Below are 17306 nucleotides of genomic sequence, written 5' to 3'. Positions count from 1 at the left end.
GAAAAATTCAATGGTTTAAATTACTTCACTTTGTAGAAGGTGAAGATGATAACAATCTTGGTTCATCATGGTTGTTCGAAAAAATTGGTAGGATAAGAATTTTTTTTGAAAGACATGGATATTAAGAAGAAGGGGAATACTATGGCAAAGGCGCATAACACTATTTTGTTGAGTTTGACAGACCAAGTTTTGCAAGAGCTATAGATCAAACAAGTACTGTTAGGCTATGAGAGAAACTATATGAAATGTATTAGAACAATTCTCTAATTAATAGGTTGAATGAGATGCAACGTTTGTATACTCTTTGGATGTCCGAAAGTACCCTAGTGAAGGATTGTGTAGATAACTTCAATCATATGATCTTGGATTTACATGGTGTGATCATAAAGATTGAAGATGATGATTAAGAACTTATCCTCTTATGATTACCACTAAATTTGTATGACAATTTTTTTATACCAGGTTGGATGGTATCTCAACAATTATTATGAATAATGTGAAGGATTCTTCATTGTCCAAGGAACTGAAGAGAAAGGTGTTAGTTAGTAAATTTGTTTTCAATTTATTCGCAGGTAGAGGAAGAAAATCAAATTGAGGTGGTGGTAAATGAGGGAATTCATGTTCTGAATCTAAAGCTTCAGCTAAGATATGATATAATTGTAAGGTAAAAGTCATTATAAAAGATATTATGATGGAGTTAACTCAAGCGTTAATAACAGTATTTTCATGGTTCAAGATAGTTTTGATGGAGGTGAAGTTTTGAGTGTATGTACAACTAGTTATGCAAATGCTTGGATCTTGGACTCAGGAGTATCCCAACATATGAATTTTAATCATGATTGGTTTAAATCTTTTAAAGAGTCGAATGTCATGATGAAGATGGAATGCATAGTATCAAGGGAAGTGGCACAATGAAAATCAAGATGTACGATGGTATGGTCAAGAAAATCGATTTCTAGTATGTTTAGGATCTTCAGAAGAACCTGATTTCTCTTAGCACTTTATAAAAGGATGCACTTAAGTATTATGGTGAAGAAGAGATTGGGTAAAGTTCTCCAAAGGTGCTCTAGTAATTATAAAGGATAAACTGCAACATGGAATTTATTTTTTGGAATGTTGCAAGGTGAAAGGAATGGTGAATATATCCCAATGCTTGGAATAATATAATGATAAAATCGAACTATGGCGTCATAGGTTGGGACACGTAAGTGAGACGGGTATGTTAATATTAAGTAAACATGGGTTGTTTGGTGGAGCAGTAACTAGAAAGGTTAAACCATGTGAAGCGTGTGTTTAACGGAAGCAACACATGGTGAATTAAAGTATCGGTGAACATAAAATCAAGTAGATCGTCAAGTATGTTCACTTAGATTTATGGGGACCCTCTCCAGTGAAGTCTCATGGTGGATGTCAAACGTTTTGACTTTTATCGCTGGCTACTCGAGGAATGTTTGGGTGTACTTTCTGAATACTAAAAATGAAGATGGGGTGTTTGGGATGTTCAACGAGTGAAAGACTTTGGTTGAAAAAAAAACGTGAAACAAGTCATGAAACTCAGAACGAAAAATTGGTTGGAATTCTTCAAGGCTTCTTTTAACAACTTCTACGAAATAGAAGGTACAGTGACGCATCACACTATACAGCACACACCACAACAAAATGAAGTGGCATAACAAATGAACCAAACATTGATGTAGAAAATATAATCCAAAGGATGTCATAATCAATACATATTATCGTAAGGATTGTCTCAAATATAAAATTCTTTTGAGTACAAGATTGTCTCAAATATAATCCTAAGGATGTCATAATCAATACATATATATAGGTTACAACGTAAATAACTAATGGTCCTGAACACCATTGCAGGCTTTCTCTTAATCAATCAACATCCTAATCATGTTCTAGTGGCTTAAGTCTTGATATATGCGATGCATACAAACTGAGTGGGTCAGGTTGAGAAACTTGGTGAGATACATAGGGATTTTAATCCCACAATGTTATAATACACACACATATATATATATATATATATATATATATATATATATATATATATATATGTATATATATATATATATATATATATATATATATATATATATATATATATATATATATATATATATCTTAATCCTACAAAACCAAATGTTACCAAAACACATATAGATATATTTCCGACTTGGATATCTATAAAACCTGATACCTATACACAGCCACCCAATCGATCCACACAGATCGTAGTTTCACGATTATCTAGAAGATAAATTGTTTAAAAGAAAGGGCTTGACTACACCGCTAGTGTAACACCGTAAATTTTCAAACAAAATTTTCATTTAAAATCACATAATTCTCATAACACATTTCTCAAAAATCCCATTCATTTAATTTACAAAAAACACAACTCCATAATTTTTTAATTAACAATCCAAGATCCTCAAAGCATAACTCTTTCTCTGGTGTGTACAATCAAGTCGGCGCCTTCCCGCGATCCTGAAAAAAACCTGAAACACATAACACATAACACGGTAAGCATGAAGCTTAGTGAGTTCCGCAAAATACCACACATATATCATTAGCCTCTCATGGCTATAGGTCAATAAGACCCTCCGGTCAATGTGTCTCAGTGAGACCCTCCAGTCCCACAACTTAGGTGGACCTTCCGGTCCTAACTGAGATAGCTCAGAAATATACACCGCATAAATCAAAAAGACATAATGCAGGATATCACAATACTCAATATAAGCACATAAGACCCTTCGGTCACACAAAAGTTACCACTCTAGGTAAAGTATAGTGAGAAGACTCACCTCGGATGATGAACATCTCCTAAAGATGCTGCTGCTGCACCGGTCTCTAACAGTGGACCAAAATCCACAGTTACTCCATTAAGATCTTAGTCCAAATCCTCACTCTTTAGGTCTAAAGGTAGTCCACTAACTAGCCCATTAATAAACTGAAACTCATTAGGCCCACCAAAGCCCGACACAAGGGCCCAAGGCATAATATAATATTTCTCTGCTCAAAGTCTCTAATACACAAGCCCAAAGATCCAGGCCCAACCCTCAAGGCCCATTCAAAATTCAGCCCAAAAAGCTCACAGTGAGGTTACATGGGGCATACCTCCCTTGGTATGCTCAGCGTACATCTAGCATGCACGAATCTGATCAGGGACACCAACCCAGTACGCGGGGCGTACTGGACTTACGCTGGGCATACGCCCAGTTTTTCTTAATCCATTCTCTTGGTCTAAACCCGTTAAGACTTTAGCTCATTTCTCAGATCTGACTCCCTAATAGCTCTTACTCCATAAAGCCAGTGACTTTAAGCCTTTGCATGGCTGATATCGTCATAAACATACAAAACACACACTATCTCATCTCAAAAAGCTCATTTCTCTTGCAGGGCTTGATTCCAACGACCAAGGCTTGATTTTTATGACACTTGTTGAGAGAAAAACTTGAGATACTTGAACAAACGTTAGAACAAGTATAGTTGCGGAAAAGTTTATCTCAAAGGATCTAAAAGCTTAACAATAATAATAAGTTAACGAGTTAGATAGTTAGAGAGTTAGTTGCAGAAATGTAAGGAAATATAAATGACAGCAGATGATATATCAAGTATACACATAAGTTGATTCATAACATGGAATTCATTCAGACCAAGTTAGTAAGTGAGATCGAACTTAGTGATTAAGTCATGAATGACTTGCTTCGAAAAGTAATAGTATTCAGTAAAGATCTAGTGAGTTTTGAGAGTAAGGAGAGATTTAAGGTGCGTAATCAGATAGAGATGAGAGATATATTTGATAGCATAGAAGTTGAGATAGATTGTAGAAGAGTTATATTAATGAGAAAGATTGAGCTCTTTATATAGAGACTCATGGATTACATTGGATCAAATCTCTAAGAGTAGCCATGCAAGGCATACTGGATAGTAGAGAGTATTACAACAAAAGTAGATAAAGTAAAGTAATCGTCGAAGTAAGAATGAATGACTGCGGTTGATGATGACTTCGGGTGAGGTTGCTGATGAAGATCTGACTGCAGATTCTTGAGGGCTACGGCAGCTGAAGTTCAAGAGGGTCACTTTTATGATTCAACAATTTCCCCCTAAGTGACCCTTTTAACTTCTCTTTGGTTATCAAGTTTTAAGAACTTGATCAGAATCCACCAAAACCTTCTGATATTTTCCAACCATGTGATCCTTCTTAAAATTTCGAACTTGACTTTGGCAGTCATGTGTTTTGATCTTTCAACTACGGTTCGACAGATTTCAAGTTGCTTCCTTGTAAGACGATTCATGGCAGTCATAGGAATGAAGTATTTGATTTTATCGACTTTCCTTTTGAAAATGACTCCGAGCTCAGGGAAGTTTGTTTCACCTAGGGATCTTTCTTGATAACCTTCGGTAGGCATCGGTGCAGGATCAAGTGGTGGTAGATCGAACTTTTTAGCAATTGTGGGGTAGATGTCTGCATCAATCTTTGCAAAGTCACAGACGGGTTCCCTCAGAAATGTGCTTGCCCTTTCAAGTGTCATTTTCATTTTCGGATACTTTTCGCTTTTGTTTTTGAACACCTTTGCTATCAGGAAGACTTCTTCTGGATTCATACATGGGAAGTCAGATTGGGTGCGGAAATAGTCCTAATTCCTTCTTGTAAGCGTGTACTGAATGAAGTCAGCTTTCATGAATTTCTGGGGCTTAAAGCTCTTGACTGCGGATGGTCTATCATTAGACCAAATTTTCTCTATGGAAGAAGCATGTTTGGCATAGACACGGTTAAGTCTTTCAAATTCCATAGGCAGTCTCTTGTGATCGGGTATGCTACGGTCAAACTGCTCAAATACAGTGAAGTATTTACCATTTGGGGAGATTGGAACATCCCAGTAGCCATCAGAAGGGGGTTCAGCGTAGGTAAGGTAAGGTTTGTAGTCATCATCCAACAGTCTTCGGTGGGGATTGATCCAGGAATTCACTAAGGATTCATCCATAGTGATGTCGAATCCGTTTTCTCTCCAGATGAGTTCAGCAAACTTGGTTGCTTTCCAATATGCTTTCTTCTGTTTCGTAGTGGGAGAGTCGTCGGAGTGTTCGGATGACATATTGGATGCAAGATTCTTGAAGTGGGGAGGAGTCTCCGGTCGCTCAGAAGAACTTTCTTGAATGATTTTGTGTTGTGGTGGAGACTGATGCGGTGGGTTCTGATGAGGTGGTGTTTGATGCGGTGGTGTTTGATGAGGAGATGGTTGCGGTGAGGGAATTTTTTCAGTTATGATGGGGGGGCTCCTTTGGTGAGAGACGTTGTTTGAGTGATGGTCTTCATCACTTCCCCCTCTTGAGGAATGCAACACCGGAGCATCCTCAAGCCATTGTTTGAGACCATCAACTTTGGCACACACCTCCTGGAATTGAGCTTTCAGAGCATCAGCCAGTTGCTGATTGTCTAGGATGGCGGTGTTGAAGAGTAGTCGATGAATCTCCTTTGTCAGTTGAAGAATCTCCGAGACATGAAAATTTAACGATAAAGATTGTTGAAGTCTGTTGATTGTGGATTGAAGGACTGAGATGGTGGACACATAAGCAGTGTGAGTCTCTGCTATCAGCTTTTGGGAGTGAGTTTATTGGTCCGCAATGGCATTTTGTAAGTCTGACTTGATTGCGGATACCTCAGAGATGAGGCGCTCCGCAGCAGCCATGAATTGCTCGTGATCAGCCTGGCAACTTTTATCCAGGGATCGGATTCCCATTTCAACTTTCAGGGAAATACGTTCAGCAGCCAATCTTTCATGGGTTTCCAGTCTTTCAATTCTTTCAATTAAGGACTGCGGTCCTGGAACGTCTTCAGGTTGCGGTTGAGTGGGCTTGACCGCAGCTAGGATCTGGTCTACTTTGGCTTGTAGACTCAGAAACTCTTTCTTGGACACAACCATATTCTTTTTCTTCTTTTTCTCTTTTGTCTTGGAGGTTGAATGGTGAGAGCCACTAGATTCGTCTTCTTCATCAAACATCATCAAATCATCATCAGAAGGGTTAGGCTGGTTTACCTTATTGAGATCGACATCGTCGAATCTAAAGGTAGGAGCAGAGCTAACTTCGATTGCGGTTCCCTCTTCTTGAGAATCTCGAACAGTTGGAGTTGGAGTTGGAGGGAGCTTAGATGTACCTTCACCACCATGAGTGGACTGAGCCTTGCGGATCGTCTCAGCCATTTCGGTCATCAACTCTTGTACTTTCAGAATGGTGGCTACGGTATTAGCATTGTTGATTGCGTCCGCCCAGTACTTGGCTACGGATTGGATCTCCTGTTGTTTCTGTTGAAGTTGCTTGATTTGCTGATCCTTCCTTGCTTGAAATGCCCTACGAAAAGCGGCATATTTCTTGACATCAGAGTCAGATACCGGAGTGTAATGTAACCATGAGTCATTCGACTCATCACCGTCAAATCCTTGGAAACGCACCGAGGTGTCCCTCGGGTCCACGGATCCTTACACATTGGTGCTAACCGTGCCTAAACCACCTGTAAAAGATGTAAGCAGAGTACGATTTCCTGAGCTTCCTCGGTCTCCTTGACCAGTGGTCAAGTCTGGCCTCGGCTCAGTTCTGGCAAAGGCAGAAGAATCGCCTTGCGGTTGGGAAGGTGTTTGCAGTGTTTGGGTGACAGACAAAAGTATGGAGTTCAACTCCTCAGGGGAAAAGAAGTGTAGACGGGAAGCCCTGGAGACCTTAGGGCGAGAACCAGTTCCATCCCCTTGGGAGTGAGCTAGGGGTGAGTCTCCACGTTGAGATGAAACAGACTCACTTTCTGTGTCTGAGTGGAATTCAATTGTGGTATTGAATGGGTCTGCGGCCACCCCAAGGACTACCAGAGCCTTTTGAGAGGCTTCAGTATCAGTCTGGTCACGTATTTGGTCTATCGGATTGGTTTTTCTTTTCTTAAGGATGGAGATGGGTTGTGCATCCTCATCAGAATCACTCACAGAGGGAGAGTGAGGTTGATGTTCGGATGATTCGTCATCTGAGGGCACAGTTTGTATGATCTTTCTTTCTTTGAGGGTTCAGCTTGTTTGGGAGTATCTTTCTTCTTTGGAGTTCTTTGTTTCTTGGAGACGTTGCGGGGGCCTTGATGGGCTGAGGCTAACTTCTTTCGTCTTTGTGATAAATTGGATAGAGTGGTGGAGGATGGGACAGCGGTACTACCAGGAGTGGTGAGTGCGGTTGTGGCTTGTAGAGGCGGGGTAGAAAGGTATGGGCTAATACCTTCCGTAGTCTCTATATGGTCTGTGACTTCAGGGGTTTCAAGACCAAGGGAAGATAGGATGTGGACTAGTAGTCGTCTAATGAGTCCAAAAATAGATAGATCAGTAGAGGGATTGTACCTTTTCAGATCTTTGGTGATGAAGAGATTGGTGTTGTTGCCATGCTAAGTCCTGCATCCGCATGAAGATGTGAGATGCAAAAAGACCAGAACCTAGCAAAAGTGAGTTCGGTAGGGTTTTCTCTTGGAATCTCTTTGGGAATGTACTGCAAGAAGTCATCCCAGAGTATCTGACCGTAATTGACATCATGGCCAGTGAAGATACTCCATACCAGCTCTAGTAGCTTCAGACCCATATTATCAGTGCCTCCGGTTCGACCTGACAGACTGCGGATGACAAAGTGGCAAACGAATTGCCACACCGCAGGCAACTGATTTTTTTTGAACTCGCCTATTCCTTTGATTTTCTTCTGGTGACCCATCTGGTATAGAGTAGAGAGAATGTCCGCCATGCTTGGAGTAAAAACCTTGGTGGAAGGATGAACAAGCAGATTGATGGCATTGAGGAATTTTTCTTTATTCAGAATGACCAAAGAATCATTCACCAGATTGAGATGCACCTCTTGTAAATTCTCGAGGGGTCGATATGCAGAAAAGGCACATTTGAATAGAGTTGAAAGAGGAACAACATCTGTGAATGAATCAAAGGGGCCAAACAGAGGGTGATTGTTCAGGAACTTGATCATTAGTTTGATCGGAGCATTGTAGGAGGAATGCTCTTCAAACACAGCCCTAAAATTGCTTGAGGCAATCGTTGGCATTTGGTTCCGTGTTGCAGAGTCTGGACCAGTAGGGTTTGCTGAGGCAGAAGCCTTGGAGTGTTTCTTTGAAATGTTGGATTTCACCATTGTTGAGAAGTTGAATAAAGTTGTTTCTGAATAAAGTTGCAAAAACAGAGTGCAAGAAAAATGGAGAGTAAGTTCGATTGTTCAGAAAGCGTAAACCTTGCTTGGGGAAGAAGAAGGGGTTTTATAGTGGTGGAATGGGAACGGTCATTGTTTTTACCCTAGGTGAAATTAGATAAGGTAACAAACGTTTGGGTGTTTTCTTCGATTGGGAGATGAAATCTCAGCCACAGATTAATAAAAGGTTTAATCTATTTTTTTGATTTTTCAAAAAAAAAGGGTTGGCATTTAATGAAGTGTCAGTCAAAAAATGTCACGTCTGAAGAACGTGTGGTGAGGGTGGGTTTAATCCGTTGTGAAAAGGGGAAGGTGTAACGGATTGGACGTGTTTGGGGTATAGGAAGGGACAGCTTAAAAAGATTTGTTTATGGAAAAACGTTCTTTTTGTCATCATACCTAAAATAGGTCTGACACAAGGTTTATTCAAAACAGGGAAATGGGACAGTTACACAAAGAATGTTTTTTTTAAATGATTTTCTTATTTAATGAAGGGTCGTTAAATAGCACACTATGAATCAAGAATTAATGAAACAGTTGAGAAAACAATCAATGTGGTTGCGGATTGAGATTTCATTGCGGACGGAAAATTTGTCATTGCGGATGGACGGTTTGTCATTGCGGATGGATGGTTGAATGACTGCAGTAGAGGAACTGAGGAGAACACTTGAACAAAAATTAGTAACAACAAACAATAAGGACCATTGAGAGATAAATATGATATATGGTTGCGGTACATAGACTGCGGTACACAGGATATACTAAAACCATCTATCATATGTAACTTCAGTTAGGACCGCAACGAAGACCAAGGATGGTCTGCGGTACCTATCAATTCAAGAAGAATTATGGGTCCGGATTCATCATTCCTAACATTTGTAAGAAACTGTTGACTTTTGTAGAGTCAACTGCCTTTGTGAACACATCAACAATCTCTTCATGAGTATGGACAAAATTAGTTCAATGTTACCTTTCAGGATGTGGTCTTTGATGAAGTGATACCGTAGTTCAATATGCTTTGTCTTGGACTGCTGAATTGGATTGTGAGAAATCGCTATAGCACTTTCAGAGTCACAGTAAATTGGTATCCGCAGCATTCTGTATCCGTAGTCCATGAGTTGTGTCTTCATCCATAAGACTTGTGAACAACAGCTGGCTGCGGCCACATATTCAGCTTCTGCAGTAGACAATGATACACAACTTTGTTTCCTTGATGACCAGCTAACGAGTCTTCCACCCAGAAATTAACATCCACCGGAGGTGCTTTTTCGATCTAGTCTGCATCCGGCATGATCCGCATCAGTGAATGCCTGTAGGCTGAAGTCATTCCCTGCGGGGTACCATAAGCCAAGAGTCTTTCTACCCTTTAAGTATCTTAGAATTTGCTTGGCTGCGGTCATGTGTGACATTTTTGGGTCAGCCTGGTACCTTGCGCATACACCTTTTGAAAAAACAATGTCTGGTCGGCTTGCGGTGAGGTACATCAATGAGCAAATGATTCCTCTATAAGTCTTGTGATCCACTGATTCACCGTGTGGATCAGCAGATAGCTTATATCCGAAGGCCATGGGGACCTTAGCCGAAGAACAGTTGTCCATTGAATATTTCTTTAACAATTTAATGGTGTATTTCTCCTGATGAATGAATATCCCTTGAGGAACTTATTTCACTTGAAGTCCTAGAAAGAAGTTAATCTCTCTATTCATGCTCATTTGGAACTTGTTGGTCATGAGCTTAGCGAATTCATTCATCATCTTTTGATCAGTTGATCCGAAGATGATATCATCCACATATATTTGTACAAGCATAAGGGGATCACCATTTTCTTTTCTAAATAAAATGGGATCAATCACTCCTCTTTTGTATCCGGACAAGACAAGAAATTTAGAGAGAGTCTCGTACCATGCTCTTGGGGCTTGCTTTAGACCGTAGACTGCTTTTTCAAGCTTGTAGCAGTGGTCTGGGAAATCAAGACTTTCAAAGCCCGGAGGTTGCTGAAGATAAATCTCCTCTTTTAATTCACCGTTGAGAAAAGCACTTTTCACATCCATTTGATGAACCTTGATGTTCTTGTGAGCTGCGTATGCTAACAAGATTTGGATGGCTTCCATTCATGCTACCGGAGCATACGTTTCATCATAGTCAATACCTTCAAGTTGACTATATCCCTTGGCAACTAGCCTTGCCTTGTTTCTGACGACCGCACCAGATTCATCCAACTTATTCTTGTACACCCATCTAGTACCAACAATGGTGTGACCTTGCGGCTTCGGAACAAGCTGCCATACTTTGTTTCTTTTGAATTCTCTAGCTCTTCTTGCATTGCGGATATCCAGTCTGGTTCTAGTAATGCTTCTTTGATCGTTCGGGGCTCGACCGAGGACATAAACACTGTGTAGTGACAATGATCAGATAAATCCTTGGAAGATCGGGTTTGAATACCTGTGGATGGGTTGCCGATGATTTGACCTGGTGGGTGGTCCTTCGTCCATACGTGTAGACGGGGTTGCAGATGATCAACAGCTGCGGTAGAGGGAATGTCTTCAATATCGGAAGACTCTGCGGTTGGGGATGGCAGTTCCCCCTGGACTTGAGAACATCCTGCTTAATTGTCTTGAACTGGAAAGGTGGGATCAGAGTTTTCTTGGGCAGATGGTGAAGGTTCCACCTGGGGTGCAGACGGGAGTTCCTCTTGAACCCGAGAAGGTTCCCCCTGGATTGCGGATGGGAGTGTGATAATCCTCGAGTCTGTTCCTGTGTCAATGTTCTTTATGATTTCATCATCCGAGTCCGAAGAAACGTTTGATGGTTGAAAGTCTATGCGGATAGGGATTGGAGCTGCATCTTCTAGTACTGGAACCTCGATGGTTGTTGTATGGTCCGAAGTTGAGTTTTCCCCCACAACTGGCGAGGTGGAAGTATTTAGTGATACCTCATCGGACGGTGTAGGACCAGATACGTCAACATGATGCTGTTGAGCTTCCGGGGACACAAGAACTTCGGATAACTTGGCTGTTTCTACAGGGTCAAAGATATCATCATAGTTTACTTCAACTAGGTTGAGTGGACCCGAAGAAGCAGGAATATCACTTTCTAGGATTGTTGTGGTTTCGGTTGATGGAGCGGTGTTGCGAATGTGATAGTCATCAAATTTCACATCGAAGCTTTCAATTATCAGCCTTGTGCGTCTAATGAGAACCCTATAAGCAACTTTGTTAGTGGAGTAGCCAAGGAAGATGCCTTCATCAGACTTCGGTGCAAATTTGTTGAGGTGGTCTTTGTTGATTACGAAACATCTACACCCAAATATATGAAAGAATCGGACATTTGGCTTACGGTTGTTCAGGCCCTCATAAGGTGTTTTGCTGAGACGTTTGCACACAATGCTTCGGTTCTGAACAAAACAGGTTGTGACCACTGCTTTGGCCCAGAAGTAGAGAGGAAGGTGTGCGAAGTTGAGCATAGATCTGGCAGCTTCTACTAGAGTGCGGTTCCTTCGCTCTACTACCCCATTTTGTTGCGGTGTGAAAGGAGCTGAGAAGTTGTGAGTGATGCCCTTTGAAACCAAGAAACTATTTAGGAGATGATTAGTAAACTTGGTTCCATTATCACTTTTAATACGTTGTACTGGTAGTTTGATTTGAAGTTCAATTTCCTTGATGAAATTGATCATGATCTGCAGAGTTTCTGATTTGAGTCTTAAGAAAAAGACCCAGGTGAACCGTGTGAAGTCATCAACTATAACCAGTATATATTTTTTCTGGTGAAGACTGGCTACGGTAGATGGACCGCAGAGATTCATGTGCAATAGTTCCAATGGTTCGGAAATTAAGGAGTCAATCACCATGAGGTGACTTGATTTGGATTGCTTTCCACATTCACACATAGGACAGAGAGTATCATTGCTGAACTTGAGGATTGGAAGACCTCTGACTAGTTCTCCGGTGACCAAATTGTTGATCTATCTGAAGTTGAAATGAGCTAGCTTGCGGTGCCATAGCCAGCTGACTTCGGATACTACTTTGGATAGGAATCATAACTGCGGTTTGCCTATGATCAGAGATACATCCAGAGGATACATAGTACCTTCGGATCGGGACTTGATCAGACACGTGCTCCTATCACTTGTCATTACATAGCAAAATTGGTTATCAAATTCAACTCGATGGTCTGCCTTACATAGTTGACCAACACTGATGAGATTGTGTTTAAGGCTTTGTACATAAGCAACCTTTTGAATAGAGAAGTTTCACGTAGTAAGAACACCATAACCTCGGATTATCCCATTTGCATTGTTGCCGAATGTGACATTTCCACCGTTGCAAATGGGCCTGAAATCCCGAAGATATTCTAACCTTCCGGTCATGTGCAAGGAGCAGGCATTGTCGATTAACCATTCTTCTTCTTGTTCCTCTTTGCACAAAGCCTGAGAATTACACGGTTAGTTTAGGCATCCAAACTAGTTTGGAGCCTGGACCAAAAGCTGAATTTCTAAATGATGCATGAACCGAGGTTGCAGGGACTGGTTTCGTATCAACTTTTACTCCTAGTCCTGGGTGTTTGTGAGTTTTTGGAGTGTTGCGTTTTTTGGAAAAGTTACGAGGTGTCTGAAACGGATTAGATTTGACATGAGATGAACCATTTTGACAACTACACTGACATTGACATGCTGAAATTTTGTCTTTTGTTCTGACACTTGGTTTGGTCAGCGGTCTAAAGGATGAAGTAGACTTGTGACCGGTCCGAGGTTGGTAAAATCTGACATTGGCGTTGTTGGAATTTGAAAAAGTTTGTTTCGAAAAAGATTTAGCACGTGTAGAGTCTTTGGACCTTTTATTGGATTTGGTAAAATGCCCTTCCACTTGTTAAAATTTTGATGTGATTTTAAAAGTGTTGGAGTGGGTAAGATACCCTTCCATTTTGGATCATCTGAGGAATAGATTTGAAAACCATTGCTTCGAAAAGACCTTACACCTTTTTGGATTGTGTCAGATGATTTACGAATGATTGTTGAAATTGTACATTCTTTTTTGCATGTTTTCTTGATGGGAGAGTTTTTAAAAAAATAGTGAGAGAAAACAAACTTTTCTGGACTCTAAGATTTTGGGAATCTGATATGTCTTTTGTTTTTACAAAAGTTTTGTCAATTTGTGCCTCGGGATCGAATTTCGTCTTAGAAAGCCTTTTTTGCTAAAGTTTTTGGAGAACCGCAGTCATTAGTGTTCAGATGCGGTTTCCTGGAAGGCTTTGAAATTTTTTGAAAGCGAGGACTTGATTCATCCGAACTCGAAGATTCAGGGATTTGAGAGCATTGACCCACTTCAAAGTTCTCTATGGGTAATTCATGATGAATTGGCTGAAGAGTCACAAAACCTTTTGTTGAGGACTGCGGTAGGGATGATTTGACTACCGCAGAGTAAGTCTGAGTTGGGACTTCAGTGGGACTTTTGTGGGACTTCTGTGGTTTATGACTACAGTGAGAGACACTGCGGTCTGAGGGCAGAGATGGAAAGTCCTGTGAGACTTCGGGACTCTCTATGACAATTTCTTCATCAACAACTGATGATGTCTGAGAATTTGGATAGATTATGCCACAGATAGGAGTTTGATCACTTGTGTGACCCAAAACCTCAGGCACGATTTCCTCTATGACACAGTTATTACTTTGATTATGAAGTCTACCGAAGTGTGTTCTGATATCTTCAGGAAAGGTCTTGTCATTGACTGGGAAATGAAATTCTCGGTCCGGAGGGACATACAGTCGATCTTTGTTAAACCGGGGTGAGGAATCCTTTGTGGTAGGATATCCATTGTACCAACCCCAATTGTATGTATTGTCCACAGTTCCATTATTGACCAAATTTTCGATAGCTTCACTTTCATTGAACAATTTTTCTATTAAAAGATTTAAGCGTACAATCTCACTCTAAGCTAAATCTCTTTGGTTCAAAGCTATCTCTAGTTGTGTTTCACTCAACATTCTTGCATCTTTTTCTAACTCTAAGTCCTTTTCTAACATAGCTATTTTGAGTCTTTTGTTGTCCAGTCGTCCTCTTACATGAAACATCTCTTGGGACGCTATGTTCTTCTCATCTAAGGCTTTGTTATAGTCTGTAAGGACGGCAGCACATGTGTCATTAAGATTGTCTATGAAGGGTTGACAGTCATGCATGTTATAGTTTAGAGTTTGAATCATGAGTTTTACCTGTTCGACGATGCTTAGAGTTCCATCCTTTGCCATGTAGCAGTAGTTCTTTTCCAGCTTTGTAGACCCATCATCATCCGCAGTTGCCAGCATGCAGATTTTGCCTTTTCCTTTGACATTGCTGATGGCTTCCTCTTCATCTCCGAATGACCAAACTTGATGGTCTCTTTTGACATGGGCTACGTATGCCCTAGCCTTTTCTTTTTCTTCCAATTCTTGAGCCATTCTAAGGTACAATGCTCTGACTTTTACTACATTTGCCTTGCAATCTCTTGCAAAATGATTCTCTTTGTTGCACTTGTGTCAAATCACAACATCAGTTTTGTCTTCTGAGGGAGTACCGGGGTCAGTGGTTTGAATGGGCTGTGGTGCCTCCTTTGGTTGGGTATTTTGAGATTGCGGTGGTGGATGAGAACTTTTGGGATAACGAGAATGGTTGTTCTGTGGGTTGAAGTTACGGTTGAATGGAGGTTTGCTGAACTGTTGATTTTTACGGAAAGAAGGAGGTGGTAGTCGGTTGAACTGTTGACTAACAAGAGCAATAGCCTTCTGAAATTCTTCTTCATCATCATACTCTGAGTCAGCTTCGTATGACTGCGGTGTAGTATCATACGAGGGAGAGTAGGATTGATTAAGTGGAGCTTGTGCTATAAGAGCAAGTGGTCCTCCGAAATCAGCACAGTCTTTGAGTACGGTTGATTCTTGTGCTTGCAGTTCCCCGTAGAGCTTGTAGAGAGACAAAGAATGAATCTTTCTATCTCCTTGAACTATCATCTTAGCAGTAGTCCAATGTCTTCCTAAACCATTGAGAAACTGAAGGTTTGTTTCATGGTTACTGCGGATGGTGCCAACATTTGACAACTTGGTGACTATCAGGTTGAACCTTTTAAAGGAGTCTTCTAAGCTTTCACCAGTATGAGCTTTGAAATTGTTGAACTCATTGAGTGCAGTTGTGAGCTTCTTATCTTGAGCTTGTTCTGAGCCTTCGTACAAGTTCTTGAGAACTTCCCATATCTCTTTTGCTGATTTGCAGTTTATGATAATGTCGAAGTTGTCGGGAGCAACTCCACAAGAGATTTCATAAAAAGCAACAACATCATTTTCCATTTTATCGAGATCATCTTTGGTGGGACGGTTCATGACTGGTTGTCCTCCTCCTAGTCTGGCTATGGCGCCATCAGTTTGAACTGGTGTAAGAACAGGGACATGTGGTCCTTCTTCTATAGATCGCCATACATCTCTACCAAGTCTCCTTAAGTATCTTTCCATTCTCTGAGACTAGTGATGATATTCATTTGCAACCAGTATTGGGGCTCGATTCGAACCACCAAGACTGTTGGAAACATTCAGAGATAGTGCTTGTGCCATTTTTTCCTTGTTTTTAAATTTTTTTTGAGAAATGAGCTTCAGTGGTATAGAAGGCCCTTTGAAAATCAGAGTTTTGTTTTTTCAAAAAGCAACCACTATGGCTCTGATACCAATTGTGGAGAGAAAAACTTGAGATACTTGAACAAACGTTAGAACAAGTATAGTTGTGGAATAGTTTATCTCAAAGGATCTAAAAGCTCAACACTAATAATAAGTTAACGAGTTAGATAGTTAGAGAGTTAGTTGCAGAAATGTAAGGAAATATAAATGACAGCAAATGATATATCAAGTATACACATAAGTTGATTCATAACATGGAATGCATTCAGACCAAGTTAGTAAGTGAGATCGAACTTAGTGATTAAGTCACGAATGACTTGCTCCGAAGAGTAATAGTATTCAGTAAAGATCTAGTGAGTTTTCAGAGTAAGGAGAGATTTAAGGTGCGTAATCAGATAGAGATGAGAGATATATTTGATAGCATAGAAGTTGAGATAGATTGTAGAAGAGTTATATTAATGAGAAAGATTGAGCTCTTTATATAGAGACTCATGGATTACATTGGATCAAATCTCTAAGAGTAGCCATGCAAGGCATACTGGACAATAGAGAGTATTACAACAAAAGTAGATAAAGTAAAGTAATCGTCTAAGTAATAATGAATTACTGCAATTGATGATGACTTCGGGTAAGGTTGCTGATGAAGATCTGATTGCGGATTCTTGAGGGTTGCGGTAGCTGAAGTTCAAGAGGGTCACTTTTATGATTCAACAACACTACACCACTAATTTCACTCAGAAGGGTTGATCATAGTCTCTGGAGCTCAATATCTCATAAAGTCTCAAACTTTTGGGACAAAAACCCTAAAATACTCTTCTATAATGCACAAATCAAAAGAGTGAGAAAGCTTGAAGCTTTATACCTCAATATGAAGCTCCCAACACAGATATGCTCAGATCCAAAGCTTCTTCTTCACTCCAAGAACACACAAAATCACTCAAAGGCTCTCAAATGCACTCAAAAGCTCTATGAACGAAGGTTTAGGGTTTTGGAGGGTTTGTTGACTGAGAATTGTGGCCAGGAATGAGGCCATCTCATTATTTATATAGAGAAACCCCCCTTATTTAGGGTTTCCTTCTGTACCTAGTACACCCAGCGTACTAGGTGGCTCCGCTTAAAAGTCACGCACAAAAGTACGCTAAGCGTACACACACATATGCCCAGCGTACTCCGCTGCCACCTTTTTCAATTAAAGGACTTATCTTGCCTAATCTTCAAACTGTCATAGCTCCCTTGTTATAAGTCCGTTTCCCATGAACCTCATATCCACAGAAAGGTGACAAGAAGCCCTACGCTTCAACTCGTCGCAGCCCCGAGACTTCCTCATGCCCGGTTTGCAGCCCACGAATCCCTAAATCACAGACGATCCAGAACAAGATGTTACAATTCTCCCCCACTTGAATTTGATTTCGCCCTCGAAATAGCTCCTTATCAACACATCGATCGAACCAAA

Source organism: Lactuca virosa, chromosome 4 (genome assembly GCF_052849685.1).
Source record: "Lactuca virosa cultivar CGN04683 chromosome 4, Lactuca_virosa_CGN04683_v6, whole genome shotgun sequence".
Lineage (NCBI taxonomy): Eukaryota > Viridiplantae > Streptophyta > Magnoliopsida > Asterales > Asteraceae > Lactuca > Lactuca virosa.
This window is presented reverse-complemented; position numbering follows the sequence as displayed.